This window comes from Chiloscyllium plagiosum, chromosome 3 (genome assembly GCF_004010195.1).
Source record: "Chiloscyllium plagiosum isolate BGI_BamShark_2017 chromosome 3, ASM401019v2, whole genome shotgun sequence".
NCBI classification, from domain to species: domain Eukaryota; kingdom Metazoa; phylum Chordata; class Chondrichthyes; order Orectolobiformes; family Hemiscylliidae; genus Chiloscyllium; species Chiloscyllium plagiosum.
This window is the reverse complement of record NC_057712.1, coordinates 62,923,602-62,945,900: the sequence shown is the minus strand read 5'-3', so window position 1 is coordinate 62,945,900 and position 22,299 is coordinate 62,923,602. Positions and strand designations below refer to the sequence as shown.

The window sequence follows — 22,299 nt, the reverse complement described above, 5'->3', positions numbered from 1 at the left end:
CACACTCCCACACTCACACATGCACCCCCTCACAGACTTAAGACACTCTGCACTCACTACACACACACACACTTTCTCACATTTACAACCCCACCCCAGACAGACACACACACACACAGACAGACAAAGACCCACATACACAAAGACCTTCAACATATTGTCTAGCTATCACCATTGTTAACAGCTAACCCGAGAATGCAACTTTAAAAAAAGGTTTTGTGATTTACATATGAAAGAAGTGAAACTATCACTGTATTCTAACAGATGAAAGACTTAATAGACAATCAATTTTTCAATGTATAATTTCAGTTACATCACACTGCAAATTTTTGCGATAAATTCTGTGTTACAATCGAGCCTTCCACTATCACCTGATCAAGGACCGTCGCTCCGAAAGCTACTGTGCTTCCAATTAAACCTGTTGGACTATAACCTGGCGTTGTGTGATTTTTAACTTTCTTAGGTTTCTGTTCAACTTCATTCATGCACTTTCCAATTTTCACATCTTTTTTTTTCAATTGTAAGTGAAATATAAATTCTTAGACTCAGCAAAAGCCAATTCATCCATTTTATGTTACGCAACTAATATCCTTTTCCAAAGTCAGGTACAAAAATACAAGACTTCATTTCCCCCAGAGGGCAGCATCACTCAAAATTTCGACAATGACAATACAACTGCACTGCCACCTAGTGAATGTCCACACTGTGATCAGAATTTCATGAGAATGTTGTTGCTCAGCCTCAGCTGAATACCACATTCATGTATTTCAACAAAAGCAGAATTCTGCAGAATTTGGAATACGAGACAGAACATTTTGGCAGCACCTATTGGGTTATTTTCTTTCATTCATGTGATGTGGGTGCACGAGCGCTGGGCCAGCATTTTTATCTCTAGGTGTCCTTGAGAAGGTTGTGGTGAGCTGTCTTCTTGAAATTCTGCAATCCAATTACTGTAGATGCTGTTCGAACCAGAAACACTAAAGGAACAGCAATATATTTCCATGTCAGGAAGGAGGGGGAGTTGAGGTGCAGGTTGCTGCCCACATCCTTCTCGACAGTAGTTGGTTTGGAAGATGCTGCCTAAGGAACCTTAGTGAAGTTCTGCTTGAATTTATATAAATTGTACTCACTGCTGTTACTGAGTGTTGGCGGTAGATGGAATGAATGTTTGTGGATGCGCTTCTGAATCTTTGCTTACGTCTGTGGGTTTAAATTGCGGCATGACATCCTAATTTGTTACAATCGTACCCCTGTTGAAATTCCCTGAGTTAGATGTTGCCCAAATTGTTAAGTCCCCATGTGAGAAGGGATGAATAGTCTGGCGTTCTTTATTCCAACACTACTTCAAGTGGTTGTAATGAGATTAGTTTAGAAAGGATCGGAGCCTTTTGGATGTTTTTCTCTCATAAAAGACTGAGTTTATAAGTTATGCAAGTCATAAAGCAGTAAGTAACTCAAAGTACGTGAAGTAGTGGAGGGTTGTGCAATTACAATATTTAAAAGGCATCTGGCTAAGTATATGAATAAGAAGGTTTTAGAGGGATATGGACCAAATACTGGCAAATGGGACTAGATTAATTTAGGCTGTACATGACATTGGCTAAGTCACTTTTGGAATACTGTGTACAATTCTGATCTCCCTCCTAAAGGAAGGATGTTGTGAAACTTGAAAGGGTTCAGAAAAGATTTACAAGAATGTTGCCAGGGTTGGAGAATCTGAGCAATAGGGAGATGCTGAAAAGGCTGTGGCTGTTTTCCCTGGAGCGTCGGAGGCTGAGGCGTGACCTTATAGAGGTTTACAAAATCATGAGGGGCATGGATAGGGTAGATAGACAAGATCTTTTCCCTGGGGTGGGGGAATCCAGAACTAGAGGGCATAGGTTTAGAGTGAGAGGGGTAAGATTTAAAAGGGACCTCAGGGGCAACTTTTTCACACAGAGTGAGGTGCGTATATAGAATGAGCTGCCAGAGAAGGTAGTAGAGGATGATACAATTACAACATCTAAAAGGCATCAGAATGGGTATATGAATGGGAAGGATTTTGTTGGATATGGGCCAAGTGCTGGCAAATGGGAATAGATTTATTTAGGATATCTGATCGGATTAGTTGGACTGAAGAGTCTGTTTCTGTGCCGTTCATTTCCATGACAAGAAGTAATAACTTAGGGTCATGCAGTCATAGAGATGCACAGCATGGAAACTGACCCTTCGGTCCAACTCGTCCATGCCGACTGGATATCCCAACCCAATCTAATCCCAACTGCCAGCACACGAGCCATATCTCTCCAAACCCTTCCTATTCATATACCCATCCAAATCCCTTTAAATGTTGCAATTGTACCAGCCTCCACCACTTCCTCTGGCAGCTCATTCCATATATGCACTTTTATATCTTTCCCCTCTCATCCGAAACCTATGCCCTCTAGTTCTGGACTCCCCCACCCCAGGAAAAAAAACTTTGTCTATTTATCCTATCCATGACCCTCATGATTTTATGATTCTATAAGGTCAGCCCTCTACCTCCGATGCTCCAGGGAAAATAGCCCCAGCCTATTCAACCTCTCCGTATAGCTCAAATCCTCCAACCCTGGCAACATCCTTATAAATCTTTTCTGAACCCTTTCAAGTTTCACAACATCTTCCTGATGGGAAGGAGACCAGAATTGCACGCAATATTCCAACAGTGGCCTAACCAATGTCCTGTAGAGCCGCAACATGACCTCCCAACTCCTGTACTCAATACTCTGACCAATAAAGGAAAGCATACCAAACTCCTTTTTCACTATCTTATCTACCTGCGATTCCACCTTCACGGAGCTGTGAACCTGCACTCCAAGGTCTCTTTATTCAGCAACACTCCCTCGGACCTTCCTATTACAGTATAAGTCCTGTTTAACATTTGCTTTCCCAAATGTAGCATTTCACATTTAATTAAATTAAACTCCATCTGCTACTCCTCAGCCCATTGACCCATCTCATCAAGATCCCATTGGAATCTGAGGGAACCTTCTTCAATGGCCACTACACATTTTAGTGTCATCTGCAAGCTTACTAACTGTACCTCTTATGCTCACATCCAAATCATTGATACAAATGATGAAAAGTTGTGGACCCAGCACCGATCCTTGTGGCACTCCACTGGTCACATGCCACCAGTCTGAAAAACAACCCTCCACCACCATCCTCTGTCTTTTACCTTTGAGCCATAGACACTCTAATATATTTACTGAAACTTTTTAATGTATGCTTTGTCTCAGTTGCAGTTACACAACTGTGAGTGGAAGATCTAGGTAATGTCCTTTTCAAACTTTTCTAGTTCAACCACAAAAGTGACATCAAACTGATAAAGTGGAAAATCTCCGAGGAATGCTTTTTCCATGCAAAGCAAGACAAATCCAAATCATTTCTGCCCCTTCAGTCTACTCCAAATCATCAGCAAAGTGATGGAACATGTCACCAACATTGCTACCTAGTGATAGTTACTCAGTCCTAATCTGCTCAGTTTGGGTTCTGCCACAACTTCCATGAGTAGGCAGCAAAGAGAGCATACAGAGTTAGTGGTTTTGGAGGCTGTTGTTGGTCAGAGTGTTTGAGGGAAGATATTGCAGGCAATAATGAGAGTAGTAATGCATAATCCTTGTTAGGTGGCAGAAGATGGAGTGAGTTCAAGGTATCGGTGGGAGGATTGTGGCACCTAGGCTGGCAGAGTAGAGAAGGTCATTGACCTTCTTTCTACAGTGCGGAGCATTCCTACAGATTGCCGAGACTGCACTGAGCCTGGTGGCAACCTTGGACCATGCTGTCATGGTTTGGTGTTGTGGCCTCCTCTGCTTGTCCTGTGGGAACAGGATGTCTCACGTACACACCACCCCATCCAGCAGGGTCTCCAGGTCCCTGCTTGCAAAGTGGAGCACCAAATTGCCTTTGTCTCTTATGTCCAGGGCAAATGCAAGGAACTGTGCAGGGCAGCTCCAGATTGCCAGTACTTGGCTAGATGAACAACATCCTGTTAAAGATGGTACCAGTATAGAGATACTGGTCAATTTCAAGATATCCCAGCAGAGGCAATCTGTTCCAGTAACATCATGGTAAGATAGGGTTAGAATCAGACATGAGGTTCAACAAGGCAGTAGAGTAGGTGATTAATGCATTTAGTAAGATTTGGTGAGAAATCTCATTCGGTCTTGCAGTGAAAATCCTTTCAGGAATATCAAAGGAACTCAGACAAAGCCAAAAAACACATTGAATTGAGCCCAGGGTTTTTCAAGAACATCACTCAAATCAAATTTCTTTATATTACTGTTTTGACATGAATAAAATTGATCGCTATATAGAAACATGCTGATACTCCTACAGCTGCATTGGCACATTATGCTTTATCTCGAGTAAACCTTTTGACAGCAGGCATAAGCTTACTGGGACATAATAATTTGCCAGAAACTTTCAGGTGGGAAAGGGATTGAAGGTGCGGCTAGTAAATTAAGTCTGATCCATTTTAATAGTGGGGTTACCTTTTAGGCCAAACAAAACAATTCCCACTGGCAAAACTTTGAAGAAAGGCACACATGGAAACTATTGGAGATGATTTCCTAACAACACATTTGAAATGTGGACTGGGATTTCTTAATGAATCAAATAAAGGTTGGTCATGTACATGAACATGGCAAACCATGATGATTGATGAATATATATGTCTGAGAATTAAGGTTAGATGGCATGGGGTTTGGGGGCTATCAGGACAAGGGATTAGATGGAGACAAGAGTTGGACATTCTATGCGGGGAGGAAGTCATGAGGGCCTTGGGTCTCAGGGTGAGGTGAGGGGTAAAGCTGGAGGTTGGGTTTTAGAGAGGCCAATTAGGAATCCATGGAAGATCAGGCTGTGGTCGTGGAGACGGGACAAAAGATCAGTTATATATCAAGGTTCAGGTTTATCGTTTGTCAGTAGTTACAGCAGTTTAAAAACCTCTAATATTCCCTACATAACTATTCAGGTAAATGGGTTGAAATCATCCAAAGTCTCCAACTCCAATTCAGCATTGGAGACTTTTCAGAGGATTCCAGATGCAGGGTAATTACTGATTTATTAATCCTGTAGAATGAGCAATATCAGGACTTGTGCATGATCTTAACATGCAAGTCCAATTGACAATTTGGCAAGAGCTATCGTCCTACTGGAAGATTTGAATCCAATTAACTTATTTCTCTTTATTCTTCAAAGATATCGATGGAAATATCTATAAAATTAGACATACTTATTAGGTTGACCTTGGATATGGAGGGATTTTCTACTGAGGACAGATTCACTAGTTTGGATTGGTGCTCACTGGGGTTTAGAGGACTGAGAGGAGATCTTATTGCACCATGAATGAATCATAGAGGCTTACCATCATGGATGCAGAAAGTTTGTTCCCCCTTCTGGGTGAGCCTAGGACCCCAGGGTATAATCTTAGAATGTAGGCTTGCCTATTCAATACAGAGATGAGGAGGATTTCTTTCTCTCTTAGAAGATCATGAATCTGTAGAGTTCTTTGCCACAAAGAGGGCTGTCAAAGTTATGTCAATGAGTATACATAAAGGCTGAGATAGACAAATTTTTAATCAGGAAGGGAATCAAGGGAATCAATGGGGATATTGCAGGAATGGTGAGTTGAGGATTATCATATCAGCCATTATCTCACCAAAAGAGCAAGCTCAATGGTCCAAATGGCGTACTCTACTCCTATGTCTTATAGTTACTTTACGTACATTACATGTAACATACAGATAACATAGGCAAGAGGAAAACAGAGGCAAAAATGCGACAATGTGTAGTATTTCAACAGTATGCTCAAAATGATGAAACTGGCATGAAATCAAATGGAAACAAAAATTTTTGAGCTTTTTTAAATGCAGCCTCTTATTAGAGTTATTATCGTGGACTAAACTTACCAAAACAAAATACTTAAGTAATTGTTCCACTTCAGAACTCTAAACCCTCACAAAAATTTGTACCAATGTGACCACACCTAATAAAAGACAGGTGGTAATAGATTGGGAGTGGATCATTTCCCAGACATACTCCTGATGTGTGAGAGGTGAGTCAAAACAAAAATCTCTCCTCCTATTACCAGCAAGACAAGTTAATGGTTTCGATGGTATGTGTAAATCAAGGTGTTAAATACCTTAGGGCAATTAACTGATGCATGGAAACTGGTAGTATAGGTAAGCTACCACTTCAAGGGTACTTCAAGTAAACAGTTAAAAATCACACAACACCAGGTTATAGTCCAACAGGTTTATTTGGAAGGACTAGCCTTTGGAGCGTCGCTCCTTCATCAAGTGGTTCGGAGCAGCGCTCCGAAAGCTAGTGCTTCCAAATAAACCTGTTGGACTATAACCTGGTGTTGTGTGGTTTTTAACTTTGTACACCCCAGTCCAACACCGGTTCTCCAATTCAAGTAAACAGTCATTTTAATTTTGACACTATTCATCTTCGTCTTCCATGTAATAGTATCAATGTCTGTGGAATAATATTATTGGAAAATGGGATGAAATCAAACCCTATTTAAATATATATGACCACATTGTTATCCTTTGCAATTGTTCAGACACGAAAATGAGTTGCTAGAAAAGCGCAGCAGGTCAGGCAGCATCCAAGGAGCAGGAGAATCGACGTTTCGGGCATGAGCCCTTCTGCAGGCTCATGCCTGAAACGTCGATTCTCCTGCTCCTTGGGTGCTGCCTGACCTGCTGCACTTTTCCAGCAACACATTTTCAGCTCTGATCTCCAGCATCTGCAGTCCTCACTTTCTCCTTCCAATTGTTCAGACAGTTCTGTTGGAGATTTACCATCTGTCAGTAAAAGGTCATGGGTGCAGCTCGATTTTTCTCCTGTTGTATTCACAAATGTGCTAGCATCAGCCAAGTGGAACTGGCCAATCAGTGAATAACCACTGAGGTGCTCATCTGAAACTGTGGATTTACCATCACTGCATCATGTGTAATGGGACTAATGCACAGGGAATGGAAGCATCACTCTGAAGGTGACTAATACCATCTTTCTTGAACTAACACTGATGACCACCCTCAGATCAAAGGACAGCCCGATAACCAACTCTGGGACTAAATTGTGCGAATGTCTGCTGTTGATATCTGCAAAAGATGTCAATCTCAAAAAGGTAAAAAATAAAGCCATAAAGAAGCTAATTGACTTAAAGCCAATCAGCAAAGAATTGCAGAAATATAACTCCAAATAGTGTCACCTCTACATTGCATCTGTAAATTTAAATACATTAATTATTAAAGTAAATTAATTAATTTAATTAATGTATTGTCCATATTTGATCCTGAATTAGGACAGATTTGTGTGCAATGGAGTGCAGCATAGGTGTAATTAATAATGCTGTGATTTATGTATTTGAAAGGCGAAGTCAAAAGCTTCAATCATTTCTGCTGCTGGTGCTCTTTATTGAAATCAAAGATTTGCATCTAATTCAGTACAGAACTTCAGGCACCTCAAAACCAAAAACTTGGCTTCCTTCAAGACTGAAATTCCTATCAATACTCTGGAGGGTACAAGAAAGATTCCAATCGTGTAGGAATGCAGTGTGATAGGTACCTGGAATTGCTTTTGTCAGTGTGGTTATCTTATTCCACAGAAATCAATGACTCATTCAGTTACAAACAAGAAGAACTGGTACCAGCGAATCTACCTAAGGTGTCCCAAATGGATCAGGTGGACATCACCACAACATAAAATATCATCAACTGCTGTAAAAATCCAGCTGAGCCACTGAAGCCATTTTGAGAAGGAAATCTGCCATCCTGATCTGGTCTGGTCACATTTCAAACCCACATCAATGTGATTAAATCTTATCTGCCCCTGAAAATAGCTAAACATGCCAATCTGTTCAAGGGCAGTAAGGAATGGGGAATATCCTTGCCTGTCAAGCCCATGGCCCATGAACTAATAATGAAAGAAAGTGATTATTTTAACTGATCTGGAAGATGGTGCTTTACATTCAATATAGCAGGAGACAATGATGAAATTATGTGACTGGTTCTTACAGTTGAGGGCCAGACGTGAATTCAAGAACTTCAGAAAGCAAGGAAAAATTTTGAGCTGTAAGTCAGGAAAATATGGAATCCTATCATGGTGATGGACATCCTGTCACCCTCATGGCTGGTTTCTTAAAATAAAAACTGAAGGTCAGCAGCTGAAGGACATTCTTCTTGTGATTCTTTTTCCAAAGTAATGATAACAACTGATTGTCACACTGTATCACAGCAGAACCTATTTGTCCTATTTTAGAGGCTAATCATCAGAGAAACCTCCTACATTGGCCCTTTTATAAAAGTGAAACATCAGTAAGTAGTCCCAGACTGAATCATGAATAGATGGAAGAGACTGTGAACATCGGGACTGTCAAGGGAGACAAATGGGCAATGGCTAAAGGAATATCAAAATTGTAGAGAAAATACTCCAAAACAGAATCCCATGACTAGATAAAGACATGAATGGGAGGCTAACAGAGGGATATAAACCACATAGACATAGAATCTCTACAGTGTAGAAATAGGCCCCTCAGTCCAACAAGTCCACATCAATCCTCTGAACAGTGTCCTACTCAGACCCAGTCCCCAAACTAATGCATCTAATCTACAAATCCGTGAACACTATGGGCAATTTAGCTTAGCCAATTCACCTTACCTGCACATGTTTGGACTGTGGGAGGAAACCAGAGCAAATCCGCACAGACATGGGGAGAATAGGCAAACTCCACACAGACAGTCATCTGAGGATTCGAACACGGGTCCCTGGCACTGTGGGGCAGCAGTGCTAACCACTGAGTCACTATGCCGGCAATTAGTAGCAGGTCTAAATAAGGATCAGGAATGAAAGCTTTACGTGCTGCAGGGCCTGCTTCTGTGCTGTATTGTTCTTTGTTCTTTATGTAATAATTTATATAATAAAAAAGAAAGTACTTCAGGAGTGCAACAGGTTTGGCTGCTTATCTAAAGAGAGAAATGGAGCCAACGACGCCAAAAAAGTCCAACATTACATTCCAAATGTTAACTCCTTCCATAAAAGCAGCCAGATTTGCTGATAAGATTTTCAGCATCTGTATTATATTTCATTATAATTTAGGTGCTGGATCCATGAATGAAAAATGCTTAAGACCCACTGGTATCCCTAATGCATGTTCAGACATTCTAAGAAAGTAGGAGTAAATTACTGCAGATTCTGGTATCTAGACTGAAAACGACCAATGCTGGAGATCACAGAAAGTCAGACAGCATCCCTAGAGGGACAGCAAGTTAATGTTTCGAGTCTAGTGATGGAATCTTTCCCGAATGATGTGGGCATTGGTGAGAAAGTTGGTAAAATAAGGCGAGATCAGCAGGAATGAGATTTGAGTTATTGAGGTACACTGCAGGGAAACAAACCCTTTGGTCCAACTCATCCATTCGAACCATAATCTTAAACTGATCTAGTCCCATTTGCCAGCATGCCACTCATATCTTTCTAAACTCTTCCTATTCATGAACCCAGCCAGATTCCTTTGAAATGTTGTAATTGTACCCTGTTCCATCACTTCCTCTGGCAGCTTGTTCCATGCACATACCACCATCTACATGAAAAAGTTAGTGCTCAGGTTCCTTTTGAATCTTCTCCCTCTCACCTTTAACCTTTGCCCTCTAGTTTTGGACACTCTTACCCTGGGAAAAAAAAACTTGGCTATTCACCCAATCCATGCCCCTCATGAATTTATAAACTTCTTTAAGGTTAGCCCTCAACCTGTGATGTTCCAGGGAATAAAGCCCCTGCCTATTCAGCCTCTCCCTAGAGCTCAAACCATCCAATCCTGGCAACATTCTGTAAATCTTTTCTGAATCTTTCAAGTTCAACAACATCTTTCCTAAAGCAGGGAGACCAGAACTGAATGTAATATTCTGAAAGTGGCCTCATCAAAGTCTTATGCAGCCACAATATGACATTCCAACTCATATACTCAATGTATATGTCCAGTACTCAAGTGTGCCAAGGACTGATGATCGCTTCCGAGTCACCATTACTGAGATGATCATAATATTCCAGATTTTTTAAACTAAATTTAAATTCCATCAGCTGCTAATGTAAGATTTGAATCAGAGCCCAAGAGTGTAAGCCTGGGCCTCTGGATTACACGTTCACCATTAATGCCACTGCACCCCCATATCAGCAAGTTGAGTAACCACAACTAGTTTGATTTTCTAGATCGTAGACCTTTGTTTTATATCAAAGAATCAATTGTTTCGTTTCTGAAGCAGTGGCTTGCAATCAAAAGCGTGCTGCTTCAGCTCTGGTCTCAGGGCTTGTGAAAGAGTCAGTGTGTTTCAATGAGTTATCTGCAGACACTGCCAGATCCAGGGAAAGTTGTGCTCAAAGCATTGACGAGATGAATTACTGAAGGTTGTGAGTGGTGAAAGCCTCTACTCCACCTCTGTTTGTCTCTGCCAAAGTTGTTCAAAGTGTCTTATGTCTTCACAAATGAATCTTTTTAACATTTTGGCTAGTCAGAAACCAGGGCCTCATGCATTTCAGGGATGTCTGACCTCCTCAGGATGTTTTTAAAACATTCCAAAATCAGTTTCAAGACCCCTAGAGCCGCTTGCCATGATCAAGACCGGAGAGGAGCAGTTGCTGCAGGAATCTTGTCATCCCTATGCATGACATACCTTGCTCAGCCGAGATGATTTGAATGATTAGCACTTTAATTCTGGGCTTATTGATCTAGGAGAGGTCGCTGCTGTTGGACTATTTTACATTCTTGATGTTGAGAAGAAAGAGTCCAATTCTCTAACTAAGTGTGAACACTGAGATGGAATTGCTGCCAGTGAGTGGCAAAAGGCCTATTTGCAATCATTTGCATGCATCGCATTTCATTATTTTCTAATTTTGAGTTATTTGTCTGCAGTTTCCCATTCCCAAACCCACTGGACTGAAACCCAGTCAGTAATGATTTCTGACATGAAATTCTGAGGGGGTACCTGGTGACTCTAGCTCATTGTTTGCTCCTCTAACCCTCTTGGAATCCCTAGACAGCAACTGTCCCCTCTCTTGTTCATGGATGTTAGCAGCAGACAAATACCTGCGCCACTGAACTCTTCAACTCCCGTACACTATATGTACAATGTATGGGATTGAACCAATATGCATCTCAGGGCTCCTTAATTGTTTTTTTTTAGTGCTCGCTCACTTTGTGCCTACTTCGATGTTCACACTATCTCTGCTTTACCTTGCCTTTGTGTGCTTTGGCCTTCAACAAGAGCTTAAAATTTCACTGTCTTTCTACCTTGCCTTGGGGCTTAGTGCAGACATATCATGGTTGTCAGCAGAAATCAGTCAAGGGAGCATATATGTTAATGCCCACATAGTGCTACGTCAAACTCACACTTACTCTGTTTGTCAGCAGCACACACAGCAAAACCACCACTTATGTCTACGTAGTTCCCAGTCAGGACAAGGGAAGAAACCTTCAGCCAGGATGTCTTGGCACTGTAAGTCAAGGGCTTCATCATTTATTTGTCCATGGGTTTCAACATGGTCCATCTTCCACTGAGATTGGTCAGGGGCAGTGAGTCTGTACTTTTACAATCCAGGGAGTTGGCTGTTGTCAGTTCTGCAGGTCCAGTGAACCAGTCCAGAAGCAGTGATAAATCAACTGGGGAGCTGGACACAGATCTACCAGGGGTCTGGTAGATTAGCAGTTGGGCTGTCCTGGAGGTCAACTCAATGGAGGTCACTTCGATTATGGGGATTGAAAGCAGTTCACTCGGACGAGAAAGGAACAATGAATTGTGAAGGCTGTGGGGGGTTGAAAAACATGGGTTGCCGTGGGAGGGGGAAATCAGGGAGTATTGATGGTCTCAACTATCTTGGCTTTGATGATTGCACAGTGATGCATGGCAATTCATGGAATAATAGAATCCCTACAGTGTGGAAGCAGGCCATTCAGCACATTGAGTCCACACTGACCCTCCTACCCTGTCACTGTAACATTTTTCCATGGCTACTCCACCTAGCCTGCATATCCCTGGACCATCTAGGTAATTTAGCATGGCGAATCGACCTAACCTGCCCAAATTTGGACGGTGGGGAGGAAACTGCAGTACTCAGAGGGGACTCACACAAACATGGAGGAATGTGAAAACTCTATGCAGAAGTCACCTAAGGCTGGAATCAAACCCAGGTCCCTGGACTGTGAGGCAGCAGTGCTAACCACTGCATCATTGTGCCACCTAATAATTAATACGTGATAGGCTACATAAGGTATTAGGGAAAGTGTAGCACTCCTTTATGCAGGATTGTCAGATGGGATGATGCTAAGGATGGACAGCCTGTGGAGCTTGGTTCCTAAATAGCAACACCTTTACAACTTGTATCTGCAAATGACATGCCACTATTACACCTATGTGCCCTGAGAGGCATTTTGTTTTGCTTCCCTTCCCGATATGTATATGGTGAAGGGCAACTCCTGTGTGGAAGCACTTGACTGAGTGCATGGCAGGGCTTTATAAAAGGCACCAGCACCGTGAAACCTGGGTGAGCCTGACGATGGCAAGTACTTCTGCCTCTGGCAAGAGGAAAGATAAGACGAGTAAGGCATCGGAGAGGTATGGTGCATAACTAACTTGGCCAGTTTTAGAAATCAGCTTGAGAAATTTTTGTAGGGCTCAAGGAGAGAAACCACCCCCAATTCTTGCCAAAATTGACACTTAGCCAACTTCTGGAAAAACCTAGGAATCCTGGGAAATTAATAAGGAAATCAAAGTGGAAATGTGAGAAGACAATCTTGAAAGTAGGAGCATAATGTGAAGTAATCTACACATAACTCAATAAAAATTAAGTTCATCAATGTGAAATGGAGTCCAAGAGCTGCATTTACTTAGAAAAGAAGGAAGAGAGTGTATACAGCTACTTGATCGGCAGGTTGCACAGTAGGTTGGTCAGAAGATCTGCATCAGTGCTTTTTGAGAGTTTGTCCCAGCTATTGTAGAAGTTCTTAGATCCTTTACCCTCACAACCCTTCACACCCTCTCTCTGCTTCACTATCACCACCAAAGTAACATTCCACAGTCTCTCACATCCTCCATGCCAACTCAATAAGACCATTAACAGCTGCAGCCTGTTTTATAACATTTAACATGCAGGAGATTTATAAATCTGCCGATCAGACATTATCCACCCTTCAAGAGCTTTTACTTCGACTAAAAAAGTTTGTGACTCCCATGCTGCATGTTTAGGTTCTTGCAACTGCCAAAGGGGGCTCTGTTTGTCCTCTCTCCAGAGTTCAAAGGTACTTCCTGAGTTCAGGCTTGCCTCCTGTACAACGTGCTCCCTGTACCCTGGAGCAAATAATGGACATCAGATATTAAGTGTTTCAAGGGAGATAGAGGTTTTAATAAGTAATGGAATTAAGTGTTATGAGAATAGGCAGGAAAGTGATCGAGGATTATTGGATACCCAATGAGTCAGGATCTCATTGAATGACAGAGCAGACTCAATGGGCTGAATGGTCTGCTTCTGCTCTTATGTCACATGTTCTTATAGACAAGAGGGCAGGGACTTCCTCATTTGAAAAAAAATTTATAAAATTCCAACAAGTTTTCTGATTCCTCAACAAGCATCCCTTGGGATTAGGTAGGTGGACCAAGCACAATGTTATCAACAGATCATATTGGGACAGGGAAGTAAGAAAGTTAGTGGCATTGTCAAATGCCAAGTAGATTTCAGAATGATTTTGTTGCATTTGAGACAATTCTAGAACTTATAGGAGGATATCCAGAATGAGTGATGTACATCATTCTTTGCTGCAATAAGAAATTTATAGCTCCCTCATTAGCATCACTTTATGTCTTCTTTGATTGACTTGGTCATTCTATATACTTTTTTCATTATTATTCATTTCCAAGAGTAAAATGATGCTGCATATTGGAGAACCTCAATGTGGTGGAAGATCTGTACAATATTAGGATTCCAATAGTGTATTTACTGTAGGATTCTGCCTGCGAAACCGGAAAGCATAGTGATCATCCTCCTGGGTTGGGGGTCCCTCTACCTGGGGCCATCAAAGGTAGAGATGAGGTAATGGGATGATCTATGAAAGTAAAATTTTTGTCCTTGCTTCTGACCCTGTTCTCTCTACAGGACCAACACAGTGAAAAGCTTTGAAAAAGGACTTAACTTGTGATAGGATGTAATACCTGTCCTTTCTTGCCTTTCAGCTCTTGAGCTGTTTGGTCGGTAGAGACTGTATGTTAGTTGCCACCAAATACACTTGTATCCACACATTAAGAAGAAAATAAATTGCACCTATAAGTTCTGTCTGCGGCATTTTTCTTTTCAATCAAAAGGCCCAGGGAGGTTCCTTAATATAAAACCATTAAGTTATATTTGCCTATGCTGCTGTTAACAAACCAATTGGATATTAATGAGTAATGAATAGTCTTATGTACCATTGGACAAATGACTGCAAGTATGGAGTCAGTGATCTCCTGGGTCCTGAGGAGACCAGCAGAACCATACAATTGTATAGGTGAAGCCCAATAAATCTAGAAATCATGATTACATTGTATGTCTTGCAAATACAGAGAAAGATTATTTACTTGATGCACTTATGCGCAATGAAACTAAATAGTGCACATCTTCCTTCAGCTAGCTCTGGGTAGAAACAATGATCAACCCAAGAGCTATCAGTATCTTTTGTGACTATTGGATGTTGTCAGCAGGTGCTTTTGAGCCAGTGGTAAAAGTCTGCCAATGACTTTTGGTTTGACTTCTAAGAAACTGCTCTAGGTCGCTGTATGAATAGAATGCTCAATGAGTCTTGAATACCACTCAATATGTAATCTTCATTTTCCTCCACTGAATTGCCCACTAAAAATGCATCAAATTAAGCTCCATATCTCAATATTCTGAAAATTACCACTGTTTTAAATTTTCCTTGCAACTGGTCACTGAGTATTAAATCTAAGATACAATTGAAGCATCAACTCTAGCCCTAGTTGTTATGATCTCTCAGTGTCTCTGCGGTTTAGGATTTTCATTTGTCTTCCCAATCCACTTGGAAGCCATCAACTGTTGTCCTAAACTGGTCGCTCAAATCCTTCCAATCCATATTGTACATTCTTTCTTCCTCCTGCTCCATGAATGCTAATTTTCTAGGTCATTGCTAGCTTCTTATTGAACGCATCCTCCAATACATTAATGATTAAAGCTTGTTCAATCTTGGAGCAGGAAGTAAAATTTAAGATGAATTCAGGTATTTGTTTTCTTAATGTTCATCAAATTATAATATTACTTCCTTGTGTTTTCGAAGCTTCAGGCTTCATTTCAAATTGACGTGGTCAACTATTTCTATGCTCTGCAGTCATTCTCCCACTTCAATTAATTTCATGCTTAAACTCACTTACTTTTACAGCACATTTAATGTAATGAAATGTTACAAAATGCTCCAGTCAAACAGGCAGTTTTTGAAATGTCTTAGAGGAGGAAAGTGAGCTAGAGAGGCCAAGAGATGAGAGGAGGGAATGTCAGAGCTTTGGGGCAAGGTTACTAAAGGCACAGTCACCAAAGGAGGAGTCATTAAAATTTGGAATGGTCAAGAAATCAGAATTAAAGGAGTACAGAAACCTTGGACAGTTGTGGGGCTGGCAGATTTTGAAAATAGGTTGTGCTGCAATTTAAAAACAAGGGTGAGCATTTTAAATCAAAATGCTTGCTTGACCAGAAACAATTGTAGGTTACAGAATATAAACTGGGATTTCTTGTAAATTGGGAAACAGGCAGCAGCATTTTGAATAATTTCAAGTTCACAAAGGACCAAACAGGGAGAACAAACATGTGTATATTGTAAATTCCTGAGGTTACAAAGGCATGAATAAATATTTCAGCAACAGCTGAGGTAAAGTGAACTCAGCCAATGTACCAGAATTGAAAATGCAGTGATCTAATGATGGCATGATTATATTGTTAGAAGCATATCTTGGGTTCAATTAAGCTAGCAAGATTCCAAATAGTCTAGTTTAATGCCAAATAGCTGTCATGAAGAAGGATGGAGTTGGCAGCTAGGAAATGAAGTTGGAACAGATGCTTATATACAGTAGGAGAAAGTGAGGACTGCAGATGCTGGAGATCAGAGCTGAAAAATGTGTTGCTGGAAAAGCGCAGCAGGTTAGGCAGCATCCAAGGAGCAGGAGAATTGACGTTTCGGGCATAAGCCCTTCTTCCTGAAAGTGGAGTCGCAGGTAGATAGGATAGTGAAGAAGGCGTTTAGTATGTTTTCCTTTATTGGTCAGAGTATTGAGTACAGGAGTTGGGAGATCATGTTGCAGCTGTACAGGATATTGGTTAGGCCACTGTTGGAATATTGCGTGCAATTCTGGTCTCCTTCCTATCAGAAAGATATTGTGAAACTTGAAAGGGTTCAGAAAAGATTTACAAGGATGTTACCAAGGTTGGAGGATTTGAGCTACAGGGAGAGGCTGAACAGGCTGGGGCTGTTTTCCCTGGAGCGTCGGAGGCTGAGGGGTGACCTTATAGAGGTTTACAAAATTATGAGGGGCATGGATAGGATAAATAGACAAAGTCTTTTCCCTGGGGTTAGGAAGTCCAGAACTAGAGGGCATAGGTTTCGGATGAGAGGGGAAAGATATAAAAGAGACCTAAGAGGCATTTTTTTCACTCAGAGGGTGGTACATGTATGGAATGAGCTGCCAGAGGATGTGGTGGAGGCTGGTACAATTGCAACACTTAAGAGGCATTTGGATGGGTATATGAATAGGAAGGGTTTGAAGGGATATGGGCCGGGTGCTGGCAGGTGGGACTAGTTTGGGTTGGGATATCTGGTTGGCATGGACGGGTTGGATCAAAGGGCCTGTTTCCATGCTGTACATCTCTATGACTCTATGTAAACTGAAACCAACCTGCTATTGCAGTCTTCTTCCAGCTTTGCACTCTTTCACTTGTTCTGCCACTGAGGACATTTTGAACCACACTTTCTCTGCACCTCTCACTCCCCAATTGGGAACCTTGTCACTCAGGTGACCCTATCAGGAGCAAGAAGACAAATTTCTGTCTACAAACTTCAAGGAACTATTGAAGCACACAAGCCTCTCCATTGTGTCAAGGTAGTAAATTAAGTAAATGTACTATTTAACGGGATACTATACCAGACAAAATACCAGATTTAATCTTTGGTGTTTCTTAACATGTTTCTTGTATACATGTGCGCATCCTTGAGCTAAACAGGGAGAAGCAATTATTCTAATTGTTACATTGCACACATGCATAATCATGAGATGAAAGGACTGGGCTTGGTTACAATGTCCCTCACCTATACATGTGGATCAACCTGTCAACACCCATATCACAAGAATAGAATTTACATAACTTTCTGGGAGCTACTTGTGCTGTTTGAATGATTCAGTGCCTTCAAAAAAAGGGAGAAAATTGTTGGGAACACAAATCATTAAAAAACATAACATTTACACCTCATCTTTGACATGAAACCTACCTAAACTGAAATTTCATATAAGATTACTGAGTGCAATGTAAATGATGTCATTTTCTTAACAAATTGTTAAACGCTAAGTGATTTAGATCCATAACTCAGGTTTTACTTTTTTGGTAGGCAATCTGGGAAAGTCAGTAATTCACAGAGGGGAGAGATTGCTGGGGAGGACAGGGAGGAAGTGCACGCAGGCAGTGTTAGTTAGTCCATTGATCATTTATGAACATTGAAATATATCCAAGGCAGCCTGCTCGACTAACATTTCCTCATCTGGTTTATATAGCACCTTTCATATTCTAAATTCAACTAGGTTAAAAATCAAACAACACCAGGTTATAGTCCAACAGGTTTATTTTGAAGCTCTAGCTTTCAGAACAATGCACCTTCATTAGGTGGTTGCAGTGCTTCGAAAGCTGGTGCTTTCAAATAAACCTGTTGGACTATAACCTGGTACTGTATGAATTTTAACTTTGTACACCGCAGTCCTACACCAGTACATCCAAAACATAAATTCAACTAGTTTCAGATTCTTTCCTTGAATCAAAAACTTGAAGATAACCAAGGTCACCAGGAAGATAAAAGAAAAACCAAAGTGCCTTGCTAGGCTATTATCTGAAATGAATTTTGATTCAATTTTTCTGGTATGTGTAGTAGAGTTATCAAACAGGAAGAATGGATTTAAAATGGTTGTGCTGAAAGAACACTGACCTACCCCAAATCTTTAACACAGACCCATAACTTGTTTATTATTGGACTAATATTGCCTAATGTTATAATACTCCCATGTTCTTAGATGAATTATATAAATTTGATCACTGATACTAACAGTCCCATTCCCTATCAGATTAAACAGAGAAACTGTGATTGTTAAAAAAAAAGGCTACTCCACACTGGAAAAGTTCAAAGTCAATTTATTATTTTAGAGAGGTACACTTTGCAACGACTTAAATGTTGAATTACGAGTAAAAATATTCAGCAATTTCTCTTCTTTAGGCGCTGACTGAAGTTTTGGACATTTCAGTGTTTACTGGGACTATTAGTGCATTTTTTCAATCCAATACCTCAACCTAAAATTGTAAAAGAGTGTTTGATTTGTGTATCTTCTTTTTTTAAAAAAAAGCTATTTCTACCAACAACGCGCATTGATATGACGGCATTGATATGACGTATTGAATAAAAATAAAATGCCCCGATGTACTACACAGAATGTCATCAGACAAGTACATTTGATCTGAGACTCTGTGGGGAGCTGGTAGGTACCAGGATGGGACTGTCCAGAACCTGTGACCCTGCTGAGGCAAAATTATAGGAAAATCTCTGAGGAATGTAAAGGAAAACGACCCAGATTGGATTCAAACTGCGGATTTTATCCAGCTCTCATTCAGACTATTCTCACCACGAGTGGAACTCCATCGAATCATAATCAAGGTGTTAAAACTTCGTTTTCCAGTGGAATATTTGAGCACAGCAAAAAGAGATGTCCACTTCTTTGTAATATTAAAGAGATTCAATATAAACTTTTTTAAAGTACCCGAGAAGTTTAAGTCTACTTGCACGGTTGTAATTTTTTCAATTCCTGATTAAAACTGTAAAGCTTCAGCACTTTCTTTTACTGCATAAAGTTTCACATCAGTACCAGACTAAATTTAGGCCGCTGCCTTTAGCTTCATGCACACCTGAACTCGCTTCACAGCAACATGTAAGTTAGAACCGAACTGCAATAATTGTTAACCGACTTTAAAGTTGATATAATTCCCGCAAAATCCTCGCCTATTTCCCTGATATAAAGAGCTTGACTATTTCGAATGACCTCTTGTTGGGTGAGTGGTAAACTTGTTTATAAACAACCAGGTTACGATCTCATTGAATATCACGCACAAAGGAGATCTTCCAACTCTCACAATGTCAATCTGGAAATGTATTTCAGCTCTAATGTATGTTTTCTTTAAAGACTTATGTTTACCAACACTTCTCATTCCGAAACGAACAGTCTTTCTTACCTTTGATTTTCCTCCGAGAGAAAGGCTGATTCGGTTTATATCAAAGCTGTTCTTGCCCCGTGTGAGGATCGCTGGCAAGTTTTGAGTCCAGTCCAATCGGGTAATGTACTTCCTCCTCTGTTCCAGAGTCACTGAGAGTGACTTCAGGCAGATCGAGGCGCCGCCCACTAGCCCCAGGTTAAAACTGCGGGATCCCTGAACCAGAAACCGCCAAGGCAGTACAGCAGGCGGGCGGGCGGGGGGGGGGGGTCAGTGGGACAGCAATATCCCGGAGAGATATGTAAAACATTCAGAACATCACCATTAATGGCAGTGTGTGAGGGAATTGAAGATAAAGTATTCTCAAAGGTCGTTGAATTCCCATTCTTTTACAGAAATCCATGCTAAACAAAGGCGCTGTTTTATTACACAAAGCCTACAGAAGAATGTTTTATAGTCAGACAGGTCCTGAGATTGAACAGTGAGTTAGTCACTGCACTTCCGCAGGGAGACCAAGTCACTAACCTGAGCCAACTTTTGAAATGTGAATTGGAGCCCAACACAAAACCATGTCCTGATAGTGAATGCTGTCGTGGGCGAAAGTGAGGACGACAGATGCTGGAGATTAGATAAAAACAATGACTGCAGATGCTGGAAACCAGAGTCTAGATTAGAGTGGTGCTGGAAATGCGCAGAAGGTCAGGCAGTATCCAAGGAGCAGGAGAATCGACGTTTCGGGCAAAAGCCGTAGTGGGGACAGGGCAGATCAGTCAAACACTCTTCAGCAGCTCATCATCTTTCTCAAAGAGGCTGTCAAGCAGGAAGAGAGACTGCTGGAATTAGTGAAATTGCCTGAATTTTGAGAGCTACAGTCTGAATCATGACTATAAGTATTATTAGTTTACAATTTTTTGTTCTGGACTGAATTGGGGAAATAAACTTTCACAACCGTCGATTGAGAAAGAAATTGCTGTACTTTTAAAAAGCAAGTTACTGAAACTTGTTGCTTACACTTGCCTTGGTCGCTGAGAAAGAGGTCGTAAATAGATGGCATGGCTCTGGTGTATGTGTAGAAGTGAAATTTGGCTGGTAACAAGTAGCTAATTGGTTGCGGAATTGTGTCCAGTTGTGGATGCCAAATGCCTTACGATGACTCGCTGATTGATCCATGAGTAGCTGAACAGCTTATAGGTGTAAATGTTACAGGGATCGCTGGGAGGGGAGGTGGTGACCCCTCTCTCTCAAGCAAAAGACGTGAAGCTAAAGAATTGAAGTTGTTTACTCCCACCAGTTGTTGTAAGCTTTTGATTCAAATCAGTAAGTCACAGACTTCCCAATTTGTCAATTAGTCACTGTATCTCCTGTGTAGAAAAACTCAAAGCAAAATCTCAGAGAACTAAAGAATTTGAGAAACCAAATAAACCCCTTCCATTGAATCCTGTGGATTTGTGCTACTGAAAAGTTTCCTCACTATTTTTCTCCTCTCCATGCATACAACCTTTTTTGTCTGTCTGTCTGTGTAGGACTGTGTGCACATGTTGGGAGCAAGTCTCAGAAGTGGATTGGAATTTTAACCAGTAGAGTTACATGTTGGCAGTTCAGAGTTGTCTACCTGTGGTTAGAATCTATTTATTTGTAATGAATAGTTCTTGTTAAGTACAGAAATCTGATCTGTGTTTTCTGTTAACCCGAATCTGTTGGGGACTTGCAAACTTTTATAAACGTTTTAACATGTGTGACAACTCCAGGAATAGCAGGGATTGATTTCCAGCATGCTGCCCCAGAGAGGTGTAACAATAAACTGCATCCATGTAGCCTATGTATTTCCCATTAGGAAAACCTTTTTCTTAATCTAATGGGCATCCATACATTTGATATACAATTAGTAACTGGTGACAGAGGGTCATGCAGGTCTGAATTTGAATTCCTGACGGTCCTGATATATAAATAATGTATTAATTCCCAATCCTTGTGTTCCACCCAGACTCTCAGGTAGCAGATTTAATTGAAAGGGACAAGAGATAATTTTTCACCAACTATCTGAAGAACTCTAGCTGCTTTCATCAACATTGTTTCCTTGTACTTTTCAGGTTGACATCCAATTGAATTAAATTTGGAGAAATTAATTTTGATTCCAGGATTTAAATTTGCTTTGTGATCAGTTCCAATGACATTTTTAAGGAGCTTTACATACAACAAGGAAACACAAATTCAATAAAACTATGATTCTAATATTTTACAAGGTATTAGAAGTAATGTACGAAAGGAAATCTTTTCCAATAAGCATATAACCAACTGAATTTAACCATAAACCACGCTATTCATGGAGGTCACCAAGTCACCATTCCACTATATTTGAGTTAAAGTAGCAACAATAACGACTCACCATTTATTCCAGAAAATTAGGATTTACATTGACTTTAAAGAGGAACAACAATTTGATAATTAACTTAAATACTGTTTCAGCAAGGGCAAGGGCAAATAGCACAGAAATCCACGGCATGAATTAAGTCAGAATTAGATCACAGTTTCCTGGAACCTCTTTTCTAGAATAACAGCGTACATAATTATTATAGCATAAGTGTTCGGGGAATTCAACGGCAGTATGTGTCAGAGGACTGGAATATGCCCAAATCAATACCTAATTTGAAAACAGAAGACAGAGATAACCCAGTGGTTTCAGATTATAAGTGCAAATAAAGAATTTTTTTTTATTTCTAATCAATGATGAAAAACACTTAGATGAATGGAACATGAGTACATTGCTTATGCACTGATTTTTTG

At 40.6% G+C, this 22,299-nt stretch overlaps 1 protein-coding gene across 1 annotated transcript in view; it reads right to left on the bottom strand.

Moving 5' to 3' along the window:
• Window positions 1–19,778, bottom strand: part of LOC122539853 (adhesion G protein-coupled receptor F5-like) — a 92,225-nt gene extending 72,447 nt beyond the window's left edge. The window contains exon 1 of the mRNA XM_043674974.1: window positions 19,537–19,778. The gene's annotated coding sequence lies outside the window, so the exon portion shown is untranslated. The remainder of the gene's footprint in view (window positions 1–19,536) is intronic.
• Window positions 19,779–22,299: the final 2,521 nt, after the last annotated feature.